Genomic DNA, 25787 nt, shown 5'->3' on the forward strand with positions numbered 1-25787 from the left:
CTAAACGAAACTCTATCACTCAAGTCCCTACTACATAATACCGATTAGTCGCCGGGGCCAGGCGAACGGGTTATTAGTTGATAGCGCTATTTAGGTCTTACCAGCCTCACACCGTGCCCGTGTATGGGATCGGGCGTGAACTAATGGACTCAGGCATCCGTCAATGATGATAGAACATTGACATCGGGGCATTCTGCGGAAACGCACGGTTACCTAGTGTTCGGTATTGGAAAAACAGTTTAGTCGCTTACCTTTGGGGTAGCTCCCCATGGCATGTATAAACGGATAAATTAACTGGTGAAACAAGTTTTTGGCAATTAAAACTGGACAACTAGTGAACTCGCTCAACATTATTGTTGACACCTTACTGCATGCTTTGCAGGTAACCAGTGACTCAGGAGCTCGCAGCTTGGGAACGTGTAGTGGTCGTCTAAAACCCGTGTGTTGGGTTTTAATTATCTTGAACTACGAACTGTCTTTAAAACTATTTGAATTATGCTTCCGCTGTTTATCTAAACTGATTATCGAACTTAAACTGTGATGTTTACTAACTACTTTGGTTGGTGAATATTTTTACTATTAATCAATGCTCGGTATAATTGGTGGCTGGATCCTGGTCAGTCATGCCCTCAAGCGGATGATACTCCGCAGGTGGAATCTGGGGGTGTGACAATCGAGGGAACCTCCCAAGGTGTAACAACTGTAACAGACACCACAGTGGCCAGTGCAACAAGGGTCGTTGCCAGAGGTGTCTCAAGATGGGCCATGAGACCAAGGATTGTAGGAGCCTGCGGCCTGCGAATCAGAATCAGCAACAGCAGCATACACCACAGAATCAGCAACAGGGCAACAAGGGATGTTTTCATTGTGGTGCTGAAGGTCACTTCAAAAGACACTGCCCTTAGTTAAACCGAAACTAGAACAGCAACAACAATAACCAAGGCAACGGAAACAACAACAACAACGGTGGGAACAACAACGGCAACGAAGCTAGGGGACGTGCATTTGTGCTTGGGCAGGGTGATGCCAGGAATGATCCCAACGTAGTTATGGGTAAGTTTCTCCTCGACGACTTTTATGTTACTGTTTTGTTTGATTCGGGTGCGGATACAAGTTATATGTCTCTAAAAGTTAGCCAAATGTTAAAACGTGCACCAACTCCCTTAAACACCAAGCATGTTGTAGAATTAGCTAATGGTAAGAGTCTAGAGGCCATGCACAGAGTTCAGGGTTGTAATCTTATCCTCGCTGGTCAGACTTTCTCTATCGACCTCATTCCTATAGTTCTGGGTAGTTTCGACATCGTCGTTGGTATGGACTGGTTATCCAAGCAGCAAGCAGAGATCTTATGTAAGGAGAAAATCATTCGTATTCCCCGTTCTGGTAAAGAACCTCTCGAAGTTCAAGGTGACAAGAGTGGTGCTGTGGTTGGCATCATCTCCTTCCTGAAGGCTCAGAAATGTTTACGAAAGGGTCACACTGCCATTTCGGCATTAATTACTGATGCATCAACGAAAGAGAAAAGAATAGAGGATATTCCAGTTGTACGTGATTTTCCTCAAGTGTTTCCTGAAGATTTACCTGGTCTACCGCCTCATCGCTAGGTCGAATTCCAAATCGAGCTAGCTCCTGGAGCAGCACCTATGGCTCGCGCACCGTATCGATTAGCTCCAACCGAACTGGAAGAACTATCAAAGCAACTACAAGAGCTCTTGGATAAGGGCTTTATTCGTCCTATCTCTTCGCCTTGGGGAGCTCCAGTGTTATTCGTGAAAAAGAAGGACGGTACCTTCCGCATGTGCATAGACTATCGCGAACTAAACAAGGTCACCGTGAAGAACCGCTATCCTCTTCCACGTATTGACGACTTATTCGACCAGTTGCAAGGGTCGAGATACTACTCCGAGATTGATCTAAGGTCAGGTTACCATCAGCTGAGAGTCCGGGATGAGGACGTCTCTAAGACAGCATTCAGAACTCGCTACGGCCACTACGAGTTTCTAGTCATGCCATTCGGGCTAACGAACACGCCTGCAGTTTTCATGGATCTTATGAACAGGGTGTGCAAGCCTTATCTAGACAAGTTTGTGATTGTTTTCATCGACAACATCCTGATCTACTCCAAGAGTCAGGAAGAACACGAGCAGCACTTACGACTTATCTTGGAACATCTTCGAAAGGAACAACTGTACGCCAAGTTTTCAAAACGCGACTTCTAGCTTCGTGAAGTCCACTTTCTAGGCCATGTGGTGAACATGGATAGGATTCATGTTGATCCATCCAAGGTAGATTCGATCAGGAACTGGCCTGCACCGCGTACACCAACGGAAATACGCCAATTCTTGGGTTTGGCGGGTTATTACAGACGGTTCATCAAAGATTTCTCAAAGATCGCACATCCACTTACATTACTGACACAGAAAGGTGTTACCTATCGTTGGGGTAATACACAAGAAACGGCTTTTCTAGTACCTAAAGGATAGGCTATGCAGCACACCTATTCTCTCATTGCCAGAGGGCACGAATGATTTTGTGGTCTATTGCGACGCGTCGATTCAGGGTCTTGGTTGCGTATTGATGCAAAGGGATAAAGTCATTGCCTACGCTTCGCGGCAACTTAAAGTTCATGAGCGGAACTACACTACACATGATTTAGAACTTGGAGCTGTTGTTTTCGTGCTTAAGATATGGCGACACTACCTGTACGGTACCAAGTGCACTATCTACACCGATCACAGGAGTCTCGAGCATATTTTCAAGCAGAAGGAATTGAACATGCGACAACGTCGATGGGTTAAACTACTGAACGATTATGAATGCGCTATCAAGTACCATCCAGGCAAAGCCAATGTTGTGGCTGATGCCCTCAGTCGAAAAGATACTACACCTAGGCGTGTATGAGCCTTTCAACTCACAATTCAGTCTAGTCTTCCTGCACAGATACGAGATGCTCAGGTAGAAGCATTGAAACCAGAAAAAGTCAGAGCTGAAGCCCAATGCGGCTCAAGGCAACGATTAGAACAAAGGGAAGACGGCGCCTACTACGTAACAGGACGCATTTGGGTTCCACGTTATGGCAACTTACGGGAGCTGGTAATGGATGAAACTCACAAGTTGTAGGATCGTGTCGCGACCTAAACGAGTCGTTCGGAAGAGCTCAAATCTGTTTCAGAGGCGGAAACAAAGAAACGGACGTGTACACAGCTTGAATCACACTTTAAACCTCTTGTATATTGATTTTACAGCGTTTACAGTTACAAGGAACACCGGCAATACCTCAGTATCAAATCTGAAAAACGTTACAAATGAATTGACAACTATCCTATTTATACTATTGTTGGTTCGCTTATAGAGACAAGAACCATAAAAGCGGACCATACAAAAACCGTAAAAGCGAGCCTCCCATGATTGTTGTAAAAGCGAACCCCTCCATTTGACTTAAAAGCGAACCTCCCAGTTGACTTTTGTCTTCACGTGAACTTTTTCATTGGACCTTCATATGCAAACACCTCATTGGACCTTTTAATGGTCCAATCATCAAATAGCCACTTTAAAACAATTTCAAATCCAAATTAATCTTTGTCGTTAACTGCTTCTTTGATGATAACCATATTATGATGATGTCACAAGTATGATGTCATCATTAAACATGATGACATCATGCTTAATCAGATTCGCAACGCAACCCGGACTCGACATTAGACGAAGACGACAGATGACTGCACCAACACAAGTCTCGCTACTCGGTACATCCAGGTTCGGACAAAATGTACCACGATCTTAGAACTACGTACTGGTGGCCTAGCATGAAGGCCTACATAGCAACTTACGTCGGAAAGTGTTTGACCTGTGCGAGGGTCAAGACGGAGTACCAGAAACCCTCAGGCCTACTTCAGCAACCCAAGATACCACAGTGGAAATGGGAAGAAATTTCCATGGATTTTGTTACTGGCCTGCCTAGATCCCAGCGTGGGAATGATAATATTTGGGTGATCGTAGATCGACTCACAAAGTCTGCTCAATTCTTGGCTATCAAGGAAACTGACAAGTTCTCTACCTTAGCAGACGTCTACTTGAAAGAAGTTGTTTCGAGGCATGGAGTGCCAACCTCTATTATTTCAGATCGTGATGCACGATTTACTTCAGAACTATGGCAGGCAATGCACAAAGCTTTCGGCTCACGGCTAGACATGAGCACAGCTTACCACCCTCAGCCAGATGGGCAGTCTGAGCGCACTATCCAGACTCTAGAAGACATGTTTCGGGCGTGTGTTATCGATTTCGGCAACAACTGGGAAAAACATCTCCCGTTAGTGGAGTTTTCGTACAATAATAGTTACCACACCAGCATTCAGGCCGGTCCATTCGAGGCATTGTACGGACGTAAATGTCGGTCACCTCTCTCTTGGGCAGAGGTGGGGGTAGTCAAATCACAGGTCCAGAAATGGTAGTTGATGCTACCGAACGAATTGCACAGATACGACAACGCATGGCGGCGGCTCGTGACCGTCAGAAAAGTTACGCTGATAAGCGCAGGAAACCGCTCGAGTTCCAAGTTGGGGATCGAGTGCTACTCAAAGTCTCACCCTGGAAGGGTGTGGTTCGTTTTGGTAAACGAGGCAAGCTCAATCCGCGGTATGTTGGACCGTTCGAAATCACTGAAAGAATAGGCAAAGTAGCCTACAGACTAAACCTACCAGCTGAACTCGGTGCAGTTCACAACGTTTTCCACGTGTCGAATCTGAAGAAGTGTCTGTCAGATGAGACCCTCATAGTTCCTTTGAAGGAAATCACTATCGATGAACAGTTGCACTTCGTCGAGGAACCTGTTGAAATCACGGACCGGGACGTTAAGGTCCTCAAGAACACTAGAATACCTCTTGTACGAGTTCGTTGGAACTCCCGTCGTGGCCCAGAGTTCACCTGGGAACGAGAATATCAAATGAAATTCAAGTATCCCCAGTTATTCGGAAACCGTGCAACCACTACTAAGGCTGAAGCTACTACTGCGGAACTTCGGGATGAAATTCCAAATCAACGGGGGGATGATGTGACACCCCAGGAAAACCAGTAAGCGATACAACTTAACTAGCTTCCTCAGTAACCGCATGCTAAATTTTGGGACGCAATTTCTTTCAAGTTGGGGATAATGTGACAACTCGAGTTTCCGAGATTCCACTTTCGCATTTATTGCACGTTCAGTGTTTATTTAGTTGCTTACTTACACAATTGGTTTGCTTTGTAACTGTATACGTTGTGATTTGATAAAGTGTATTGTGATTGTTGCATGGTTATGTGTTATTTTACGAATGATTTGACAAATGCATGAACTTGGTGATAAAACTGTAAATTATATTGTGATGGGTGTGTTTTATGTAAAAGATGATACTTAGGGGTGAGAAGAGTAGTTAGTGGAATCTTAATAACTCTTAACTCTAACCTCCCTCACAATCATCTCACAATCATCATACGTACCTTCAATATTCCTCTACAATCCTCCCCTACAATCATCTTCTTCATCATTCTTGGTGGCACAAGCTCTTCATCACTTTTGATCTCTCTTCATCTAGAATCAATCTAAGGTAAACGTTTAATGATTAATTGTTGTTAATCCTTGATTATGTGATTCATGCAATGTGACAACTCGTATTTCGAACCCGTTTTTGTATTGTATGTAACGTATGTGAACTTGGTTGATTGATTAAATGATTTATGCTATGCCATGTGGTTATATGAACTTTGTGAATAATAAATATTATGTGCTATATGTGTTACTTACGTGTATGTATGATAAGCACACAACCCGAGCCGCACAACACCCACTTGACCGCACAAGGCCTTTTGGGCCGCATTACCTACACTCGAACCATTAGGGCGGCCCATGTAGGGGTTCGGCCCACCTACTTTACACGAATAACACAAGGGGTGTTAGTAATTTTCACACACTTTGGCAAATCATCCTCACACGCAAACCCTAGCTTTCCTCTCTTTCTCTCTCGCTCAAACCCGACGGCACAAGATCATCCTCTTGTTCGGATCACACTTCTCTACTCGTAATCGGTTAGTGTATTACTTGAGCGTATGATTGTTAATATGATGAATTGCATGATCTACATAATGATTTCAGTAGTAATGTATGGTTACACGATTCGGTTGCATGATTTTTGATAATGTTATTATTCTTGTTAATCATATGATGCTAATACTAATTAATAGTGTTCTTGTTAATCGGCCATATGTGTATGTTGAGTTAATCGGATCGTAGCTGGTTAATGTGCTAAGTAAATCGGATTAGTTGATGTTTTCGGCTACATGTTCATATGAATTGTTACATAATTGTGTATGATATGATTTCGGGTTCATACGATTGTATTAGGGTTCATACGAATTAGTGATTTATTTGCTTGTTTGATCGATGTTTGGCTTGATGGGAAGTTGTTAATTGATACTATAAACTTGGAAACTTTGGAATAATTGTAACCGATTGCTTGAATTATGGAAATTAGTTCAAACCATCGCACAAGACTTCTTGGCCGTCCAAGAAGTCCAATCGCACAACGGATCAATCACACAAGAGTCCTTGATTGCACAAGGACCCATAACGCACAAGATGATGATCTGTTCGCACAAGATGTTACCAGTCGCACAAGGTTCACGGGACCTCATCGGTTGTAATGATGTTAAGTAGTGGACCGATCAGCCCAAATAGAACCGCACAAGTCCAATCCAGTCGCACAACCCAAGCAGATCGCACAAGTCTGCTTGGATCGCACAATGTCATTTATATGTTATCTTTTGGGCCGTACACTATTGGACTGTTATGTTGGGCCGGGTATTATAGTTGGGCTGGTTTGGATCGCACAACCCAAAGGGTTTGCACAAGACTTAGGTGTTAATTAATTGGGCCAGGTATTGTTTGGGCCTAGATGTGTATCGCACAAGATGGTTGGGCTCGCACAAGCTCAACGGCCCAACCATCCGAGACGCACAAGTAGTGAATGTTATGCTTTGACTGTTAAACGTGCAATACGTGATTGATATGGTTTATACGTGCATTACTAGAACAAAATCTGACTTGTATGGTAACCCTGTTAGGACGTGGTTGACTACTTTAGTTCAAGAAACCCTCTTTGTGTATCTGCCGAGCAACCCAAGGTGAGTTCACACAGCCAAGGCATGGGGTTCCCAGGGTGGGAATGGGATTGGATGATTATTTCATGCGTACATAGTTAATGGAACCTAATGATATGGTCCTCAGGGTGAGGATGGTAAATGATAAGATACGGCTAGACTAGTATACCTACTTGAACTGATCTTCGCACACACGCCAAGGGTTGGCTGCGATATTATGACTGATCTTCGCACACATGCCTTAGGAAGGCTGCGAACTATACATACTAAACTTCGCACACATGCCAGGGTGGCCAGCGATACAAATATACATAGTCTAGAATACTTGAGAACTTTCTCTAATCTTCGCATACATGCCTCGAGGGCTGCGATACGAACTAATACGATACTTGATTTAAATGAACGAACGCAATGCTTACTATACCATTACAATTACTGAACTTACTTTCTGTGAACTCGCTCAACTAGTTGTTGACTCTCTGCTGCATGCTTTGCAGGACCTTAGGTACTAATGGAGCTTGCACAAGGAGGAGCAGGTCGTTGTGGGCAATGGATTGATAAACACTTTATACGTTTCAAACATTTATTACTTATGATTGGGTTTTTACTTTAACGCTTCCGCTACACTTAATTATGTTGGTTTTGATAAACACTTTTCGTATTGATTGATAACCATTACTACTTATTACATGTTCAATATGATTTGGTGGCTTGATCCTGGTCATGTCACGCCTCCAAGCGGTGGTACTCCGCGTGTGGGATTTTGGGGGTGTGACAGATTGGCATCAGAGCCATTGGTTATAGAGAACTCGGTTTTAATATGGGGAAAACGTTTTATTAAAACCAGACTATAACCAGAACAGTGCTCTCAACGATCCACAACGACGCTTCGCTCCACGTGCAAGACTCGACATCCTAGGTAATAAGGTTTATGATTATTACCTGCATGCTAGAACTATATAGAACTTTGCTCGTATTACGCTTAGATACACATGACTTTATTACATGAGAATACCTACGTGCTTACGCTTTTCTGTCATCGCCCTACTCGCGAACCATTCTCACTTACGCTACTTTTACAATGAAGATCATGTCTGGACGAATTAACATGACTCAAGCCCAGCTAGAGGCTCTCGTTCAAGCTCAAGTTGCTGCGGCACTTGCAGCTGCTCAAGCAGGTAGTATATCCTGTAGTCATAACTTACACTAGGATCTTTAGATCCTACACTCCTAAACTAGCCCTTGTATTTAAACTTTGCCCTATTCGTACACAATAGGTCAACACACGCAGCAACCTGTCTGCACTTTCAAGAACTTCACGGACTGTCGTCCAAGTACTTTCAGCGGCACAGAGGGGGCAGTGGGACTCCTCCACTGGTTTGAGAAGCTCGAGTCTGTGTTCGAGATGTGTGAATGCCCTGAGGCTCGCAGGGTGAAATACGCCACTGGCACGCTAGAAGGAATAGCACTAACTTGGTGGAACGCCCAAGTTCAGATTTTAGGGTTGGCAGCTGCTAACGCCACACCCTGGAACGACTTCAAGGAACTCATTAAGAGGGAATACTGCACGCGTGATGACATCCATAAGTTGGAGAACGAGCTTTATCACTTGAAAATGACGGGGTCAGAGATTGAAGCCTATACAAAGCGGTCAAACGAACTGGCCATTCTGTGTCCAACTATGGTGGACCCTCCAGTGAAGCGCATTGAGTTGTATCTCAAGGGACTTGCGCCAGAGATCCAGAGCCATGTTACATCGGCAAACCTCGACAACATTCAAGACATCCAGCGTCTTGCTCATCGACTCACAGATCAGGCAGTAGAACAGAACAAGCTGCCCAAACGCGTCAGTGCAACTACTACTCCAGCTGCTACTTCTGCTACACCCAACGACAACAAACGGAAATGGGATGGGGATTCCAGCAGGGGGTCAGTTTCCGTTCAGTCTCAATCACAGTAGCGCAGAACGAATGACTACCAGAATTCGAGTCAGCAATCATCTGGCAATCAGGGGCAGGGTGGATACCGGGGAGTTCACCCACTATGTAACAAGTGTAACAGGCACCACAGTGGAAGGTGTCGCAAAGAACGTTGTCAGAGATATCTCAAGTTAGGGCACGAAGCCAAAGATTGCAGGAGCTCGCGGCCTGCGAACCAGAATCAGCAACTTCCGCCACCAGTTCCTCAAAACCCACAGCAGCAGCAACCACAGCGTGGAAACCGGGGATGTTTCCAGTGTGGGGCAGAAGGTCATTACAAACGCGATTGTCCTCAGTTGAACCAGAACCAGAACCGCAACAACAACAATAACCAGGGCAACGGGCACAACAACGGTGGGAACAACAACAACAATGGCAACGAAGCTAGGGGACGCGCTTTTGTGCTAGGTCGAGGTGACGCAGTGAACGATCCCAACGTAGTTATGGGTAAGTTTCTCCTCGACAATATTTATGTTACTGTTTTATTTGATACGGGTGTGGATACAAGCTATATTTCTGTGAAAGCCAGTAAATTGTTAAAACGTACATCAACACCCCTAAACACCAAACACGTCGTAGAACTAGCTAACGGTAAGAGTTTAGAAGCCACGCAGATAGTCAGGGGCTATAGTATTGTCTTAGCTGGTCAAACTTTCTCCATCGACCTCATTCCCATAGTCTTGGGAAGTTTTGATATCGTTATTGGGATGGATTGGTTGTCTCAACATCAGGCAGAGATCTTGTGCAGTGAGAAGATCATTCGCATCCCACGTTCTGGTCAAGAACCTCTCGAAGTTCAAGGAGACAAGAGTGGTGCAGTGGTAGGCATCATCTCTTTCTTGAAGGCTCAGAAGTGTCTGCGGAAGGGTCACACCGCAATCTTGGCACTCGTTTCAGATGCATCAGTGAAGGAAAAGAAATTGGAGGATATTCCAATTGTTCGTGACTTCCCTCAGGTGTTTCCTGAGGATTTACCTGGTTTACCGCCACATCGCCAAGTCGAATTTCAAATCGAGCTCGCTCCAGGAGCAGCACCCATAGCTCGCGCACCATATCGTCTAGCTCCATCAGAATTGGAGGAACTGTCAAAGCAGCTACAAGAGCTCTTGGAAAAGGGCTTCATTCGTCCAAGCTCTTCGCCTTGGGGAGCTCCAGTACTTTTCGTGAAAAAGAAGGACGGTACCTTCAGAATGTGTATAGACTACAGGGAACTCAACAAGGTGACGGTGAAGAACCGTTATCCTCTTTCGCGTATAGATGATTTATTCGACCAGTTGCAAGGGTCGTGTTACTACTCCAAGATAGACCTACGGTCAGGGTATCATCAGCTGAGAGTCCGGGATGAGGACGTCTCCAAAACCGCATTCAGAACTCGCTACGGTTACTACGAGTTTCTTGTCATGCCGTTCGGGTTAACGAACGCGCCTGTCGTATTTATGGACCTTATGAACAGGGTGTGCAAACCCTATCTTGACAAGTTCGTCATTGTCTTCATCGACGACATCCTAATCTACTCCAAGAGTCAGGAGGAGCACGAGCAGCACCTACACCTTATTTTGGAACTCCTTCGGAAGGAACAACTGTACGCTAAGTTTTCGAAATGTGACTTCTGGCTTCGTGAAGTCCACTTTCTAGGCCACATAGTAAACAAGGATGGGATTCATGTCGATCCATCCAAGGTAGACTCGATCAGAAACTGGCCTGCCCCACGAACGCCAACGGAAATACGCCAATTTTTGGGTTTGGCGGGGTACTATAGACGCTTTATTAAAGACTTTTCAAAGATTGCTCAGCCGCTTACACTACTGACACAGAAGGGTGTCACCTACCGTTGGGGCAATACGCAGGAAATTGTTTTTCACACTTAAAGGATAGACTTTGCAGTGCACCTATCCTCTCATTGCCAGAGGGCACGGACGATTTCGTAGTATATTGTGATGCATCCATCCAGGGTCTTGGATGTGTATTGATGCAACGGGATAAAGTTATCGCATACGCTTCTCGCCAACTTAAGATCCACGAACGGAACTACACGACGCACGACTTAGAGCTGGGAGCTGTTGTTTTCGCGCTTAAGATATGGCGACACTACCTGTACGGTACCAGGTGCACGATTTACACCGTTCACAGGAGTCTCGAGCATATCCTTAAGCAGAAGGATTTGAACATGCGTCAACGACGATGGGTCGAACTACTGAACGATTACGAATGCGCCATCAAGTACCATCCAGGCAAAGCCAATGGTGTGGCTGACGCTCTCAGTCGGAAAGACACTTTACCTAAGCGCGTGCGAGCGCTACAGCTTACGATTCAGTCTAGCCTTCCTACACAGATACGAGATGCTCAGGTAGAAGCATTGAAACCAGAAAACGTCAGGACTGAAGCCCTACACGGCTCAAGGCAACGATTAGAACAGAAGGCAGACAGCGCTTACTATGTAACGGGGCGTATTTGGGTCCCACTTTATGGCGGTCTACGCAAACTTGTAATGGATGAAGCTCACAAGTCTCGCTATTCGGTACATCCAGGATCGGACAAAATGTACCACGACATCAGAACTACTTATTGGTGGCCTAGCATGAAGGCCCATATTGCTACTTACGTCGGCAAGTGCTTGACCTGTGCGAGAGTCAAGGTTGAATACCAGAAACCAGTGCGCCTACTTCAGCAACCCACGATACCGCAATGGAAATGGGAAGAAATTTCCATGGATTTCGTTACAGGTCTACCTAGATCCCAGCGCGGAAATGATACCATATGGGTGATCATGGATCGACTCACCAAGTCTGCACACTTTCTAGCTATAAAGGAAACGGATAAGTTCTCCACTCTCGCAGACATCTACCTTAAAGAAGTTGTTTCGAGGCACGGGGTGCCCACTTCCATCATTTCGGATCGGGATGCACGATTCACGTCAGAACTATGGCAAGCGATGCACAAATCTTTTGGCTCACGGTTAGACATGAGCACAGCATATCATCCTCAGACGGATGGGCAGTCTGAGCGTACGATCCAAACTCTTAAAGACATGCTTCGGGCATGCGTTATCGATTTCGGCAACGGCTGGGAAAAGCACCTCCCTTTGGTGGAGTTCTCATACAATAATAGTTATCACACCAGCATACAAGCCGCTCCATTCGAGGCATTGTATGGACGTAAATGCCGGTCACCTCTCTGTTGGGCAGAGGTGGGGGATAGTCAGATCACGGGTCCAGAGATCGTAGTGGACGCCACGGAAAAGATTGCACAGATACGACAACGCATGGCAGCAGCACGCGACCGTCAGAAAGCCTACGCGGACAAGCGTAGAAAGCCATTGGAATTTCAGGTCGGGGACCGGGTTTTACTTAAAGTTTCACCCTGGAAGGGTGTGGTACGTTTTGGCAAACGGGGCAAACTGAATCCACGATATGTCGGACCGTTCGAGATCATTGAGAAAATAGGCAAAGTGGCCTACAAGCTAAACCTACCAGCTGAACTCGGTGCAGTTCACAACGTCTTTCACGTGTCGAATCTGAAGAAGTGCCTGTCAGATGAGACCCTCATAGTTCCTTTTAAGGAACTCACTATCGACGAGCGGTTGCAGTTCGTCGAGGAGCCAGTTGAAATCACGGACCGGGATGTTAAGGTCCTCAAAAACAAGAGAATCCCTCTTGTTCGAGTTCGTTGGAACTCCAAACGTGGCCCAGAGTACACCTGGGAACGCGAAGACAGGATGACAGAAAAGTACCCCGAGTTATTCGGAACCAGTGCAACCACTACTGAGGCTGAAGCTACTACTACGGAATTTCGGGACGAAATTCCAGATCAACGGGGGGAGGATGTGACACCCCAGGAAAATCAGTGAACGAACGATTGAACTTACCTAGCTTCCTAGTGAGTGCGTACCAAATTTCGGGACGAAATTTCTTTTTAGTTGGGGATAATGTGACAACTCGTATTTCGAACCCGTTTTTGTATTGTATGTAACGTATGTGAACTTGGTTGATTGATTAAATGATTTATGCTATGCCATGTGGTTATATGAACTTTGTGAATAATAAATATTATGTGCTATATGTGTTACTTACGTGTATGTATGATAAGCACACAACCCGAGCCGCACAACACCCACTTGACCGCACAAGGCCTTTTGGGCCGCATTACCTACACTCGAACCATTAGGGCGGCCCATGTTGGGGTTCGGCCCACCTACTTTACACGAATAACACAAGGGGTGTTAGTAATTTTCACACACTTTGGCAAATCATCCTCACACGCAAACCCTAGCTTTCCTCTCTTTCTCTCTCGCTCAAACCCGACGGCACAAGATCATCCTCTTGTTCGGATCACACTTCTCTACTCATAATCGGTTAGTGTATTACTTGAGCGTATGATTGTTAATATGATGAATTGCATGATCTACATAATGATTTCAGTAGTAATGTATGGTTACACGATTCGGTTGCATGATTTTTGATAATGTTAGTATTCTTGTTAATCATATGATGCTAATACTAATTAATAGTGTTCTTGTTAATCGGCCATATGTGTATGTTGAGTTAATCGGATCGTAGCTGGTTAATGTGCTAAGTAAATCGGATTAGTTGATGTTTTCGGCTACATGTTCATATGAATTGTTAGATAATTGTGTATGATATGATTTCGGGTTCATACGATTGTATTAGGGTTCATACGAATTAGTGATTTATTTGCTTGTTTGATCGATGTTTGGCTTGATGGGAAGTTGTTAATTGATACTATAAACTTGGAAACTTTGGAATAATTGTAACCGATTGCTTGAATTATGGAAATTAGTTCAAACCATCGCACAAGACTTCTTGGCCGTCCAAGAAGTCCAATCGCACAACGGATCAATCACACAAGAGTCCTTGATCGCACAAGGACCCATAACGCACAAGTTGATGATCTGTTCGCACAAGATGTTACCAGTCGCACAAGGTTCACTGGACCTCATCGGTTGTAATGATGTTAAGCAGTGGACCGATCAGCCCAAATAGAACCGCACAAGTCCAATCCAGTCGCACAACCCAAGCAGATCGCACAAGTCTGCTTGGATCGCACAATGTCATTTATAAGTTATCTTTTGGGCCGTACACTATTGGACTGTTATGTTGGGCCGGGTATTATAGTTGGGCTGGTTTGGATCGCACAACCCAAAGGGTTCGCACAAGACTTAGGTGTTAACTAATTGGGCCAGGTATTGTTTGGGCCTAGATGTGTAGATGGTTGGGCTCGCACAAGCTCAATGGCCCAACCATCCGAGACACACAAGTAGTGAATGTTATGCTTTGACTGTTAAACGTGCAATACGTGATTGATATGGTTTATACGTGCATTACTAGAACAAAATCTGACTTGTATGGTAACCCTGTTAGGACGTGGTTGACCACTTTAGTTCAAGAAACCCTCTTTGTGTATCTGCCGAGCAACCCAAGGTGAGTTCACACAACCAAGGCATGGGGTTCCCAAGGTGGGAATGGGATTGGATGATTATTTCATGCGTACATAGTTAATGGAACCTAATGATATGGTCCTCAGGGTGAGGATGGTAAATGATAAGATACGGCTAGACTAGTATACCTACTTGAACTGATCTTCGCACACACGCCAAGGGTTGGCTGCGATATTATGACTGATCTTCGCACACATGCCTTAGGAAGGCTGCGAACTATACATACTAAACTTCGCACACATGCCAGGGTGGCCAGCGATACAAATATACATAGTCTAGAATACTTGAGAACTTTCTCTAATCTTCGCATACATGCCTCGAGGGCTGCGATACGAACTAATACGATACTTGATTTAAATGAACGAACGCAATGCTTACTATACCATTACAATTACTGAACTTACTTTCTGTGAACTCGCTCAACTAGTTGTTGACTCTCTGCTGCATGCCTTGCAGGACCTTAGGTACTAATGGAGCTTGCACAAGGAGGAGCAGGTCGTTGTGGGCAATGGATTGATAAACACTTTATACGTTTCAAACATTTATTACTTATGATTGGGTTTTTACTTTAACGCTTCCGCTACACTTAATTATGTTGGTTTTGATAAACACTTTTCGTATTGATGGATAACCATTACTACTTATTACATGTTCAATATGATATGGTGGCTTGATCCTGGTCATGTCACGCCTCCAAGCGGTGGTACTCCGCGTGTGGGATTTTGGGGGTGTGACATGCAAAACCCTAGTTCTACATATAATGGCTCTGTGTTTATTGATCTTCCTGATTATTGTGATATGGTTTGTGAATAGTTGCTTAATCAAATGCTTGACAATGAGATGCATGATATGGTAGAATTGTTTGACTGGTGATTTGATTTCAACACTGCCAATGTTCTGGGATTAGGGTTTTGATTGTAAAAATGTAACTGTTCCATTGATTCTGTAAATTGGTTTTGAATTCACGCATATTGATAACTCGGAGTTAAGTGTCAGGGTTTTGTGAAGTCACAAAGTCCGAGTTTTGCCATGCTTGATCTGAGTTTTGTGAATGATAAATGATCCGAATTTTTGTAATGATAACATAAGGTCCGAACTATTGTATTGAACTTATGGTCTGAGTTTTGGAGTTAAGCATGATCCGAATTTTTAAGTGGTGATGTATGTCCGAATTCTTATGATGGGTGCTTGGTCCGAATTTTAAGTGGTGGGGGATGGTCCGACTTTATCAAGGATGTCTAGGTCCGACTTTTGTGATGTTACCTAGTCCGACTTTTGAGATGTTACCTAGTCCGACTTTTGTGATGTTTGCCTAGTCCGAATTTCTTGTGATGCAAACAAGGTCCGTCTTTTGAATGAATAAAGGGTCCGACCTTTTGAATGAATAAAGGGTCCGACTTTTGAAAGAATAAAGGGTCCGACCTTTTAAATGAATAAAGGGTCCGACTTTTTGAATGATATAAGTGGTCCGACTTTTTGTTGATATTTGTATGGTCCGAACTTCATTGTTGGTGTATGGTCCGAACTTCACAAGTGAAATATGGTCCGAGTATGTGTTGTGCTATATAGTCCGAATTTTAGTAATGATACATGATCCGAGTTTCTGTTAATTCAGTTAAGCATGTCAACTCTGTTAAGTTAAGTTGATTAATTCTGTTAATCAATTAACTCTGTTAACTCTATTTATTCAATTAGCTTATTAGTTCTGTTAGATGCTAACTCTGTTAAGTGTGTTATTGGATGATTATATTGGAATAAACTGCAATATACAATGATGTGGTAGATGAATCGCATAAAATTGATTAACTGCTTATGCGGTACATGAGGTTAACTGCCAAGCACTTTGTGACATAGTTTGCATGTGAAATTTGACCAACATGAACTGACTGTGTGTAAATGCATTACCCTAGGCCTTGATTGATTGATTGATTACTTTCGAGCACATAGTTAACAAACCGAGCAAACCAAGGTGAGTTCACACTTCTACCAAGGCATGGGATTCCCGGGGTTGGGAATGGGATTGAAGGAATAGGATTGTACTTACACTGTTACTAGACTATCTACCATCGTCCTCGGATGCGCAGGATACATACGTAAAACCTACGTATACTTGTACTCATCACTGTCCTCAGGTTGCGAAGGACACTTACGTAAAACCTACGTAAACTTATACTTACTACTGCCTCGGGTTGTGACAGGCACTTACGTAAAACCTACGTACACCCCCCGCGTACCACTGTCCTCGGTTTGTGAAGGACACTTACGTAAAACCTACGTAAACCTTGTACGTACTACTGTTCTTGGGTTAAGAAGAACACTTATGGTTATAAATAGTCTAGTGTATATGCAACTATGGGAAGCCCCCACTAATAGAACATACCATCGGCCTAGTAGAGCCACACGTTACGAAACAAACTTACTATCACGAACTTACTTACTGTGAACTCGCTCAACTAGTTGTTGACTCTCGCTCAACTAGTTGTTGACTCTCTGTTACATGCCTTGCAGGTCGTTAGGTATACATGGAGCTTGCACTGGGAGGCGCGGTCGTTGTGGACAAGGATTGTGAATGCTTTGATTAAACATTTGACAATTCATACTTTATTTATGTTGGGCTTTTACTCATATGCTTCCGCTAAACGTTGAATTTATACTTATGTTTTGAACACCTTTCATTTGGATTGGTTTGGTTAAATTACATTTACTTTTACTATTTACGTTGTTCTATATGATTGGTGGCTTGATCCTGGTCAGTCACGCTCCCAAGCGGTGATACTCCGCGGGTGGATTTTTGGGGGTGTGACACTATACATCTCGGTGCCGATAAAATGTACCAGGACCTTCGTTACAAGTACTGGTGGCCGGGTATGAAAAGGGATATCGCTCTCTACGTCGGAAGATGCCTGACTTGTGCAAGGGTCAAGGCTGAACATCAAAGGCCCTATGGATTTCATAACCAAGCTCCCACCCACGTCATCAGGTCACGACAGCATTTGGGTTGTCGTTGATCGTTTGACCAAATCAGCCCACTTTAGTCGACGTCGTCCGTAAGGCGCGTACGGGCCTAACGAGCGTCGAAACTAAGTTCGTTGTTAAAATATTTTTTTTATTATTTAGTCGAAGTCGAACCGTAAGGCGCGTAGGTCCCTAACGAGCGTCGAAACTAAGTTCGTCGTTTTATATTTTAACGACGAACTTATTTCGACGCTCGTTAGGGACCTACGCGACTTACAGTTCGACATGGACTAAATAATAAAAAAATATAATTTAACGACGATAGAGAAATGTTTTGTCGTCCGTAAGGCGCGTACGGGCCTAACGAGCGTCGAAACTAAGTTCGTCGTTAAAATATATATTTTTTTTATTATTTAGTCGAAGTCGAACCGTAAGGCGCGTTGGTCTCTAACGAGCGTCGAAACTGAGATGGTCGTTAAAGTATAAAACTTCGATCTTAGTTTCGACGCTCGTTAGGAACCTACGCGCCTTACGGTTCGACTTCGACTAAATAATAAAAAAAATATAATTTTAACGACGAACTTAGTTTCGACGCTCGTTAGGCCCGTACGCGCCTTACGGACGACGTCGACTAAATAATATAAAATATTATTTAGTCGACGTCGTCCGTAAGGCGCGTACGGGCCTAACGAGCGTCGAAACTAAGTTCGTCGTTAAAATATTTTTTTTTATTTAGTCGAAGTCGAACCGTAAGGCGCGTAGGTCCCTAACGAGCGTCGAAACTAAGTTCGTCGTTTTATATTTTAACGACGAACTTATTTCGACGCTCGTTAGGGACCTACGCGACTTACGGTTCGACATGGACTAAATAATAAAAAAAAATAATTTAACGACGATAAAGAAATGTTTTGTCGTCCGTAAGGCGCGTACGGGCCTAACGAGCGTTGAAACTAAGTTCGTCGTTAAAATATATATTTTTTTTATTATTTAGTCGAAGTCGAACCGTAAGGCGCGTTGGTCTCTAACGAGCGTCGAAATTGAGATCGTCGTTATTTAGTCGACGTCGTCCGTAAGGCGCATACGGGCCTAACGAGCGTCGAAACTAAGTTCGTCGTTAAAATATTTTTTTTATTATTTAGTCGAAGTCGAACCGTAAGGCGCGTAGGTCCCTAACGAGCGTCGAAACTAAGTTCGTCGTTTTATATTTTAACGACGAACTTATTTCGACGCTCGTTAGGGACCTACGCGACTTACGGTTCGACATGGACTAAATAATAAAAAAATATAATTTAACGACGATAAAGAAATGTTTTGTTGTCCGTAAGGCGCGTACGGGCCTAACGAGCGTCGAAACTAAGTTCTTCGTTAAAATATATATTTTTTTTATTATTTAGTTGAAGTCGAACCGTAAGGCGCGTAGGTCCCTAACGAGCGTCGAAATAAGTTTGTCGTTAAAGTATAAAACTTCGATCTTAGTTTCGACGCTCATTAGGGACCTACGCGCCTTACGGTTCGACTTCGACTAAAAAATAAAAAATAATATATTTTAACGACGAACTTAGTTTCGACGCTCGTTAGGCCCGTACGCGCCTTACGGACGACGTCGACTAAATAATAAAAAAATACTATTTAACGATGATCTTAGTCGATGTCGTCTGATTATTATTTACTGACTGGTTTCCTTTTGTGCTGGTATTTACACAAATTGATTTCCACTTCGATCACTGCTCGAAACAAAAGCCGGGAGTGGTGCACCAGTGGCGATTTATTTTTCTTATATTGCCTCTTATACAAGAGGCCATGCGCTCTCGCCTACGGGTTGGCGCAATACTTCGCCTCCGCGCATCATCGACAGGAGCGCAGACAGTTATTCAGCGGAGCCTACGTGACTAGGATAGCCCTTTCGTTGGGCTATCATCCGGAGACTGACCGCGACAATGTAGGCCCGCCGGCACAGCCGAAGCGGATGGGGAAGAACGTTATATCCAGAATGCACGTTACCAAAGACTTCCCAGACGGGCAGCAGTTTAAGAACAAGGACGGCACGCAATATCAGCTTCTACAGTTGCCGGCGGAGTTCCCTCCGTATTATCCCCCGCGCGATCCGGAGCCGCCAGAGCCGTATGAGTCGGCCGTCGTCATTCCGCAGCCACCACCACCGCGTGGACCACCACGGGCGCCTCAGTTCCCACGCCATGTTTGGCCCAGTGCTGACCCATCATATCAGCGACAGCTTCGGTTATCTGAAAGGAACAATTATCTGTTGGAGTGGGTGGCTGCGGCGCTGCAGCAGCAGCGACAGCATGACGGGTTACCTCCACTACCCTTCATTACGGATGCGGAATGGGATCAGCAGGAGCAGCAGCAGGAGCAGCAGTAGTAGTATTTTATCATTTTGTTATGTATGCACAAACTTTTATTGTATATATCAAACTCTTGTATATATCATTTTGTTATGTATGCACAAACTTTTATATTGTGGTATACATATAAAATTATGACAGGTTATATAACATGTTCTGTTGTATCGATAAAGTTCTGGATTATAACAGGTTATTTAACATGTTATTTAACAGGTTCTGGAATATAACAGGTTATTTAACAGGTTCTGTGTGCAATTAAAATTCAGAAGGTTATATACGCTGCGTATTGACCTATACGCAGCGTATATAAGTGTTCATATACGCTGCGTATTGACCTATACGCAGCATATATAAAGTGTCCATATACGCTGCGTATAGGTCAATACGCAACGTATATGATAACTACTACATATAAGGTTTAAGTTTCATATTCTAACAGCTCCGAGACGGAGGATAAACTGGTTAAGGCGTTGCGGTTCTAAACGATAGGTCACGAGTTCGATCCATGCAAGGGCCGGTTCTTTAAAGAAGACCACCTTTTATTCAGATTTAGATATATTTACACTTTCGTCCCTGAAGTCTCAATTTTTACACAAATGGTCCCTTAAGTTTCCTAAATTGACAAAAGCAGTCCCTAAAGTTTCATAAATTTACAAAAATGGTCCCTGATGTTTCCAGGATTTATAAAAATGGTCCCTGAAGTTTCAAAAATTGACACAAACGGTCCTTGAACTGTTCAGTTAAGTATGTTAACGGAGTTAGTGTTTAAAGAAGAAATCTTTATATGAAAGTTAACCTCGCTAAAACATTCAGTTAAAATAGTTTCAATAATGACCATATTAGTCCCTTAAGTATGAGTTTCATAAAATGAACAAATGTTAACGTAACTTTTTTTAGCGTTCCATGTCTCTAACTAATTTGAAGAATTGGGTACAAGAAACGGAAAAGAAGTATGGTTACGTAATTGTTACCCGCTAAAGCTGCAAATTTGGGGTCATTTTGGTATGTTTGAAGTTACAAATTTTTGCCAGGTTTGTATACGATGTGTATTGACCTACGCAGCGTATACAAACCTGGCAAAAATTTGACACTTCAAACCTACCAAAATGACCCCAAATTTGCATCAGTTTTATATACGCTGTGTATTGACCAATACGCAGCGTATAAGAACCTTGTTTTTTGTGCAATGATTGGTAATCAGGCACTGAGATCTATGGTCTATCTACGCTTCGTATTGGTCAATACGCAACGTATAAGGTTAACCCTATACGCTGCGTATTGACCAATACGCAGCGTAGATAAACCCTAATTTTGCTAGGGTTTGGTGTGCCAATAGGCACACTCTTTTAAATTCTGTTATCTGCTTTAAAATTGTTTAAAGAAGCTTATACATCAGTATGTTCTTTTCTTGTGTAGTTATGTTATTGCTTTACATGCTATGCAGTTAATGCGGAAAAATATCGGTTATCGGTCAAGGACCGATATTTGAGATATCGTTTATCGCATTGAAATATATATCATGCATATATATATATATATATATATATATATAGAGAGAGAGAGAGAGAGAGAGAGAGTAGGGTTCATGCGAGAACCACGTTTATTGCGAACACTGTGACAACCAATGTGAACACAACAAAATAAACCCACTACACCACCAAAAACCTAAAATATCTAACCCCCCCCCCCCCAACCTAAACCCCCCACCCAAGCTAAATACTAAAAACTAAACCCCCAAAAACCTAAAAAAATCTAAAAAACACACAAAAAAGAATCTTTTTTTTAATATTTTTATTTCTAAATCGCTACTTTTAGTAGCCAATTTTTTTAATAACAAAAACCAGTGATTTTTCAATAAAAATATTAAAAAAAAATTCTGTGTTATTTAGCTTTTTTTAGGTATTTTTGTTGTGTTCACATTGGTTCTCGCGGTTCTCGCAATAAGAGGTGGTTCTCGCATGATCTTCTCCCTATATATATATATATATATATATATATATATATATATATATATATATATATATATATATATATATATAAAGGATCAGGTTCAAACGTGAACAAAATCCCAAGAGTGAACTGCGTGAACTGATCTGGGCCCTTAATTTTTCTGATCTTGAGATTAAAGTGAGTGGCATGATGGTAATTATTTGGTTAATTTTTTTCATTTAATTAAATACAGAAAGGGTATATGTGTAATTTCAATCTTAAATTGATTGCATAAATCTCTCACAAATCAAATCAAGGATTAGGAAAGATGTAACTTAATTCAATTATTAAAATAATTATTTGTTTAAATGCGATGTACACATGTGTATTCTGATTTTGCTCTCTTTTTAATGCGATGTACACATGTGTATATGGTCTGTTTTTGTGATATCTTAAAAAAAAATTGTATTGAATGTTGATGTACACCTATGAATTACTGTACACATATGTAAGATGCTTTGTACACATGTGTATTGTTCTATTTATATCCAAGTACAAATGTGAATATCGTTGAAATATGAAGGTTACGTGGATCTTAAAAATCAAAATTTGAATTCTGGTGATGAAATCTGAAATAAAAATTAAAATTGAAATCTGGTGATTTGTTGTTTGTTTTGATAATTATCTTATTAATAAATAAACATAATGTAGATAATGAATTTAGATTAGCAAATATGTAACTTAATTCAATTATTAAAATAATGATTTAAATCTAATTTTTATATAATTACAATCCTCCCCTTAACAACTAAAAAGGAAATCAAGGGTCCATATTTGTTCACGCAGTTCACTCTTGGGAGGTTGTTCATGCTGGAACCCTACCCTATATATATATAGAAACGGGATCAGGAGAAAACGTTCAAAAGTGTGAGAACAGTGAGAACGCATCCTGACCCAACACGTGTTACGCGACATAGAGAAGGGCGGAGGGGCTTTTTTGTCCTTTCATATTTCTTTTTTTAAACGCGTGTCACATCATCTTTTCATTTTTTGGCGTTTAATAAATATGCGGCGTTTTTATTGTTTTTAGATCAGGATCATAGTAAATATTTTGGCGTTTTAAGTATGTTTTGGCATTTTTATTGTTTTTAGATCAGGATGCAGGCCTATAATGTAAAAACATCAGTAATTTTCTTGATGTTTATTATATCAAATAGGATACAGGTCTATAATGTGACAGACAATTATGGCGTTTTGAAAAGATAAATAAATTCAATTTTCCATGTAGTGGCTTTTAATATAATAAATGTTTGGCAATAATGTTACCGTCTCTTCATTTTACTGTTTAGTAATTACTGTTTCATTCAATTTCATTTGTCAATTAGTGTTGATTTTTCCAGTAATACTTTGTTTGGCGTTTTTTGGCGTTTTATAACAACGTCGTGCTTTGCTAGCATCTGTTCTCTCAGTTTTCACACTATCAGGCGCGTTTTGGTGTTTGTAGTTTTTGGCGTTTTAAACTCAATTTTTTATTAGTAGAGAATTAGATAATAAACAACAGAGAATTAGATAACAAACAATAGAAAATGAAAAAAAAAATTAAAAATTATAATCTAATTTCTCATCCAAATCTTCACTGTCATCAACCTCTTCTGCTTTAACCTTTCTGGCGTTTTGAACCTGTTTTTGAATACCTTATGTAGATCCTTGTTTTCCTACATAACGTCCGTCTTTAGAAGATGCTTATTTTTTGTGGCATCCTTTATTGTGGGTTGATATATACTTGTTTAATGACATGTTGAAGACCAACGCCTGCTCTAATGTATTGATCCCTTCATGCCATCAATATATCCATCAAGAACAAAGTGACCAGATGACATATCAGTGTCACCAACCTCATTTTCTTGAATATTTGTCCATCTCATTCAGCAAAAACTTATAGAGATACCCACCTCAGAGAAGAATCAATTCAGTGAAACTTCATTCAGAACAATACTCAATATAGAAGAAACGAGGTTCCGCATCTGTGGCTTTTTTAACTATTTATTTGGCGTTTTTAAAGTGAATGGTTTCTAGGAAATATGGCGTTGTTTTTGGTTTGTGATCAGTTGATTGTGCAGAGATGTCTCTCTTATAGGATGTTTTTTGCGCGTAGTTTAGGCAGGATTTTATTTATAATAAATGATATTAATAAAATAGCCGTCTTTTCAGTTACTGTGTATTTTTATTGTTTTTGTTCAGCTTTTATTGTGTTTTTAGGATCATACACTTTCCATCTCCCAAGCTTGACGTTTTTTAATTGCTTTAAGTAGTTTTTGGTGTTTTTTTTTTCATTTTTAGCCTTTAATATTACTTCTGCAATGTAACACCTCGAATTTTTGTCCAATGATGTGTTAACACGTGTCATTTGATTACACGTGGCATCTATAATAAATAAAGGACTAATTTTGACAAACCTTGAAAGTATATAAATTCGAGGGTTATAAATGTCAACAAGGGTAAATATACTGTATAGTAACCCTAAATAACGCTTGTACCTTCAAACGAATAAATCATAGATCGTACGGAAGCGAAACGCGGAAGAAAGTGAGAGATTACGAGCTACAGGGGTTAACTGTGTCAACATGTTTAATTATACCTCTGAATGACCCTTTAACGTTCCCAAGGCTTCGTAACAGTATTATACGCTCACTAGAATATACTGTACAAATTCCGCGAAGTTCCGTCTTAAAACGTGAGAGTTGTACTCAAATTCGTATGAAAAGGGTTGAAAGCGTCAACAATGAAAGTTAAGGCTTTCCGGATAATTAATAAACTAACCAGGGACTTAATAATGCGGGTAAATAACACGAGGACCCTATCGGTAAATAACCGAGGGCCAAACCGCAAAGTTACCCCTTCAAAACCGAAAGGTCAGGCAAATCATTACGAAAGATTTCGTTATTAATTACCAGATTCTGATAATCATTTCAAAAGATTTAAAATTTCTGGAAACCAAGCCTCTCGCGACCCGCGTTAAGTAATAGCCTAAGTGTAGGCGGGCCGCGAGCCTCCTGTTTTACGCGCCTGTTATTTGAATCCCAGGCGACCCGCATTAAACAAGCATGGAACTCCCATGCGGGCCGAGTAAAACGCCCAGATGCAGAAAGTTGTAACTTCTTGCCTTTTGAGCATTATGAACGACCAAATCTCCAATAAATGAGGCATGGGCACCCTACACTTGACCCATAGCTCCAGGGGACACATGCCCATCATCCATAATCAGCTGTAGGCTGAGTTGTGATGATCTTGAGGCTTTTTGAACATTATAAATAGCCACATTGTGAGCATATGTTCACCACACCTCAAACAACTCATCTCCTGATCATTCTAAGCTCCCAAGCATCCATCTCTGCTCTATAAGCAAGAAACAACTTCTGTAAGTCGTTCACAATCAATATGGTCTTGCATTTCCATAGTTATAGCTTATAAACACAACCGTCGTAACTAACGGTTGTCATTACAATAACTTGCAAATGGTTCAGTCTTATGACGAATCAAAAGTGGTTTTGAGTTGGTATTTATGTGGGTAATAAACCTCTAAAAGGGTTCCCCCTGATCACCACTCTAACTATGTCAAATATCGAGTCAAACGCGCACTTAAAAAGTCAACAGAAAGCTATTTTAGCGATTTATGCATAATCTGTAATGTACATACTAAGAAACCTATTTTGACACTCATAAAATATGATATTAAGTATATAAACTTGTTTTCGCTCGTTTGAATCGATCATTTGCTATATTGAACCGGTTCGGAGCCGAATGTCGCAAGAGTTTGACTTTTGCATTGACTTCAGTTCTGACCCGTTTTAGTGAGGTATAGACATACCTTAGGACTCTCTTAGGACCAGGTTACATGATGGTATAAACCTCTGTGATCGGTTCATGAGTTATCCGAGTCTTTTACGCATTTCCGTTAATCGCCTAAAAGTTGAC

The sequence above is a fragment of the Helianthus annuus genome, chromosome 9 (genome assembly GCF_002127325.2).
Source record: "Helianthus annuus cultivar XRQ/B chromosome 9, HanXRQr2.0-SUNRISE, whole genome shotgun sequence".
Taxonomy (NCBI): Eukaryota; Viridiplantae; Streptophyta; class Magnoliopsida; order Asterales; family Asteraceae; genus Helianthus; species Helianthus annuus.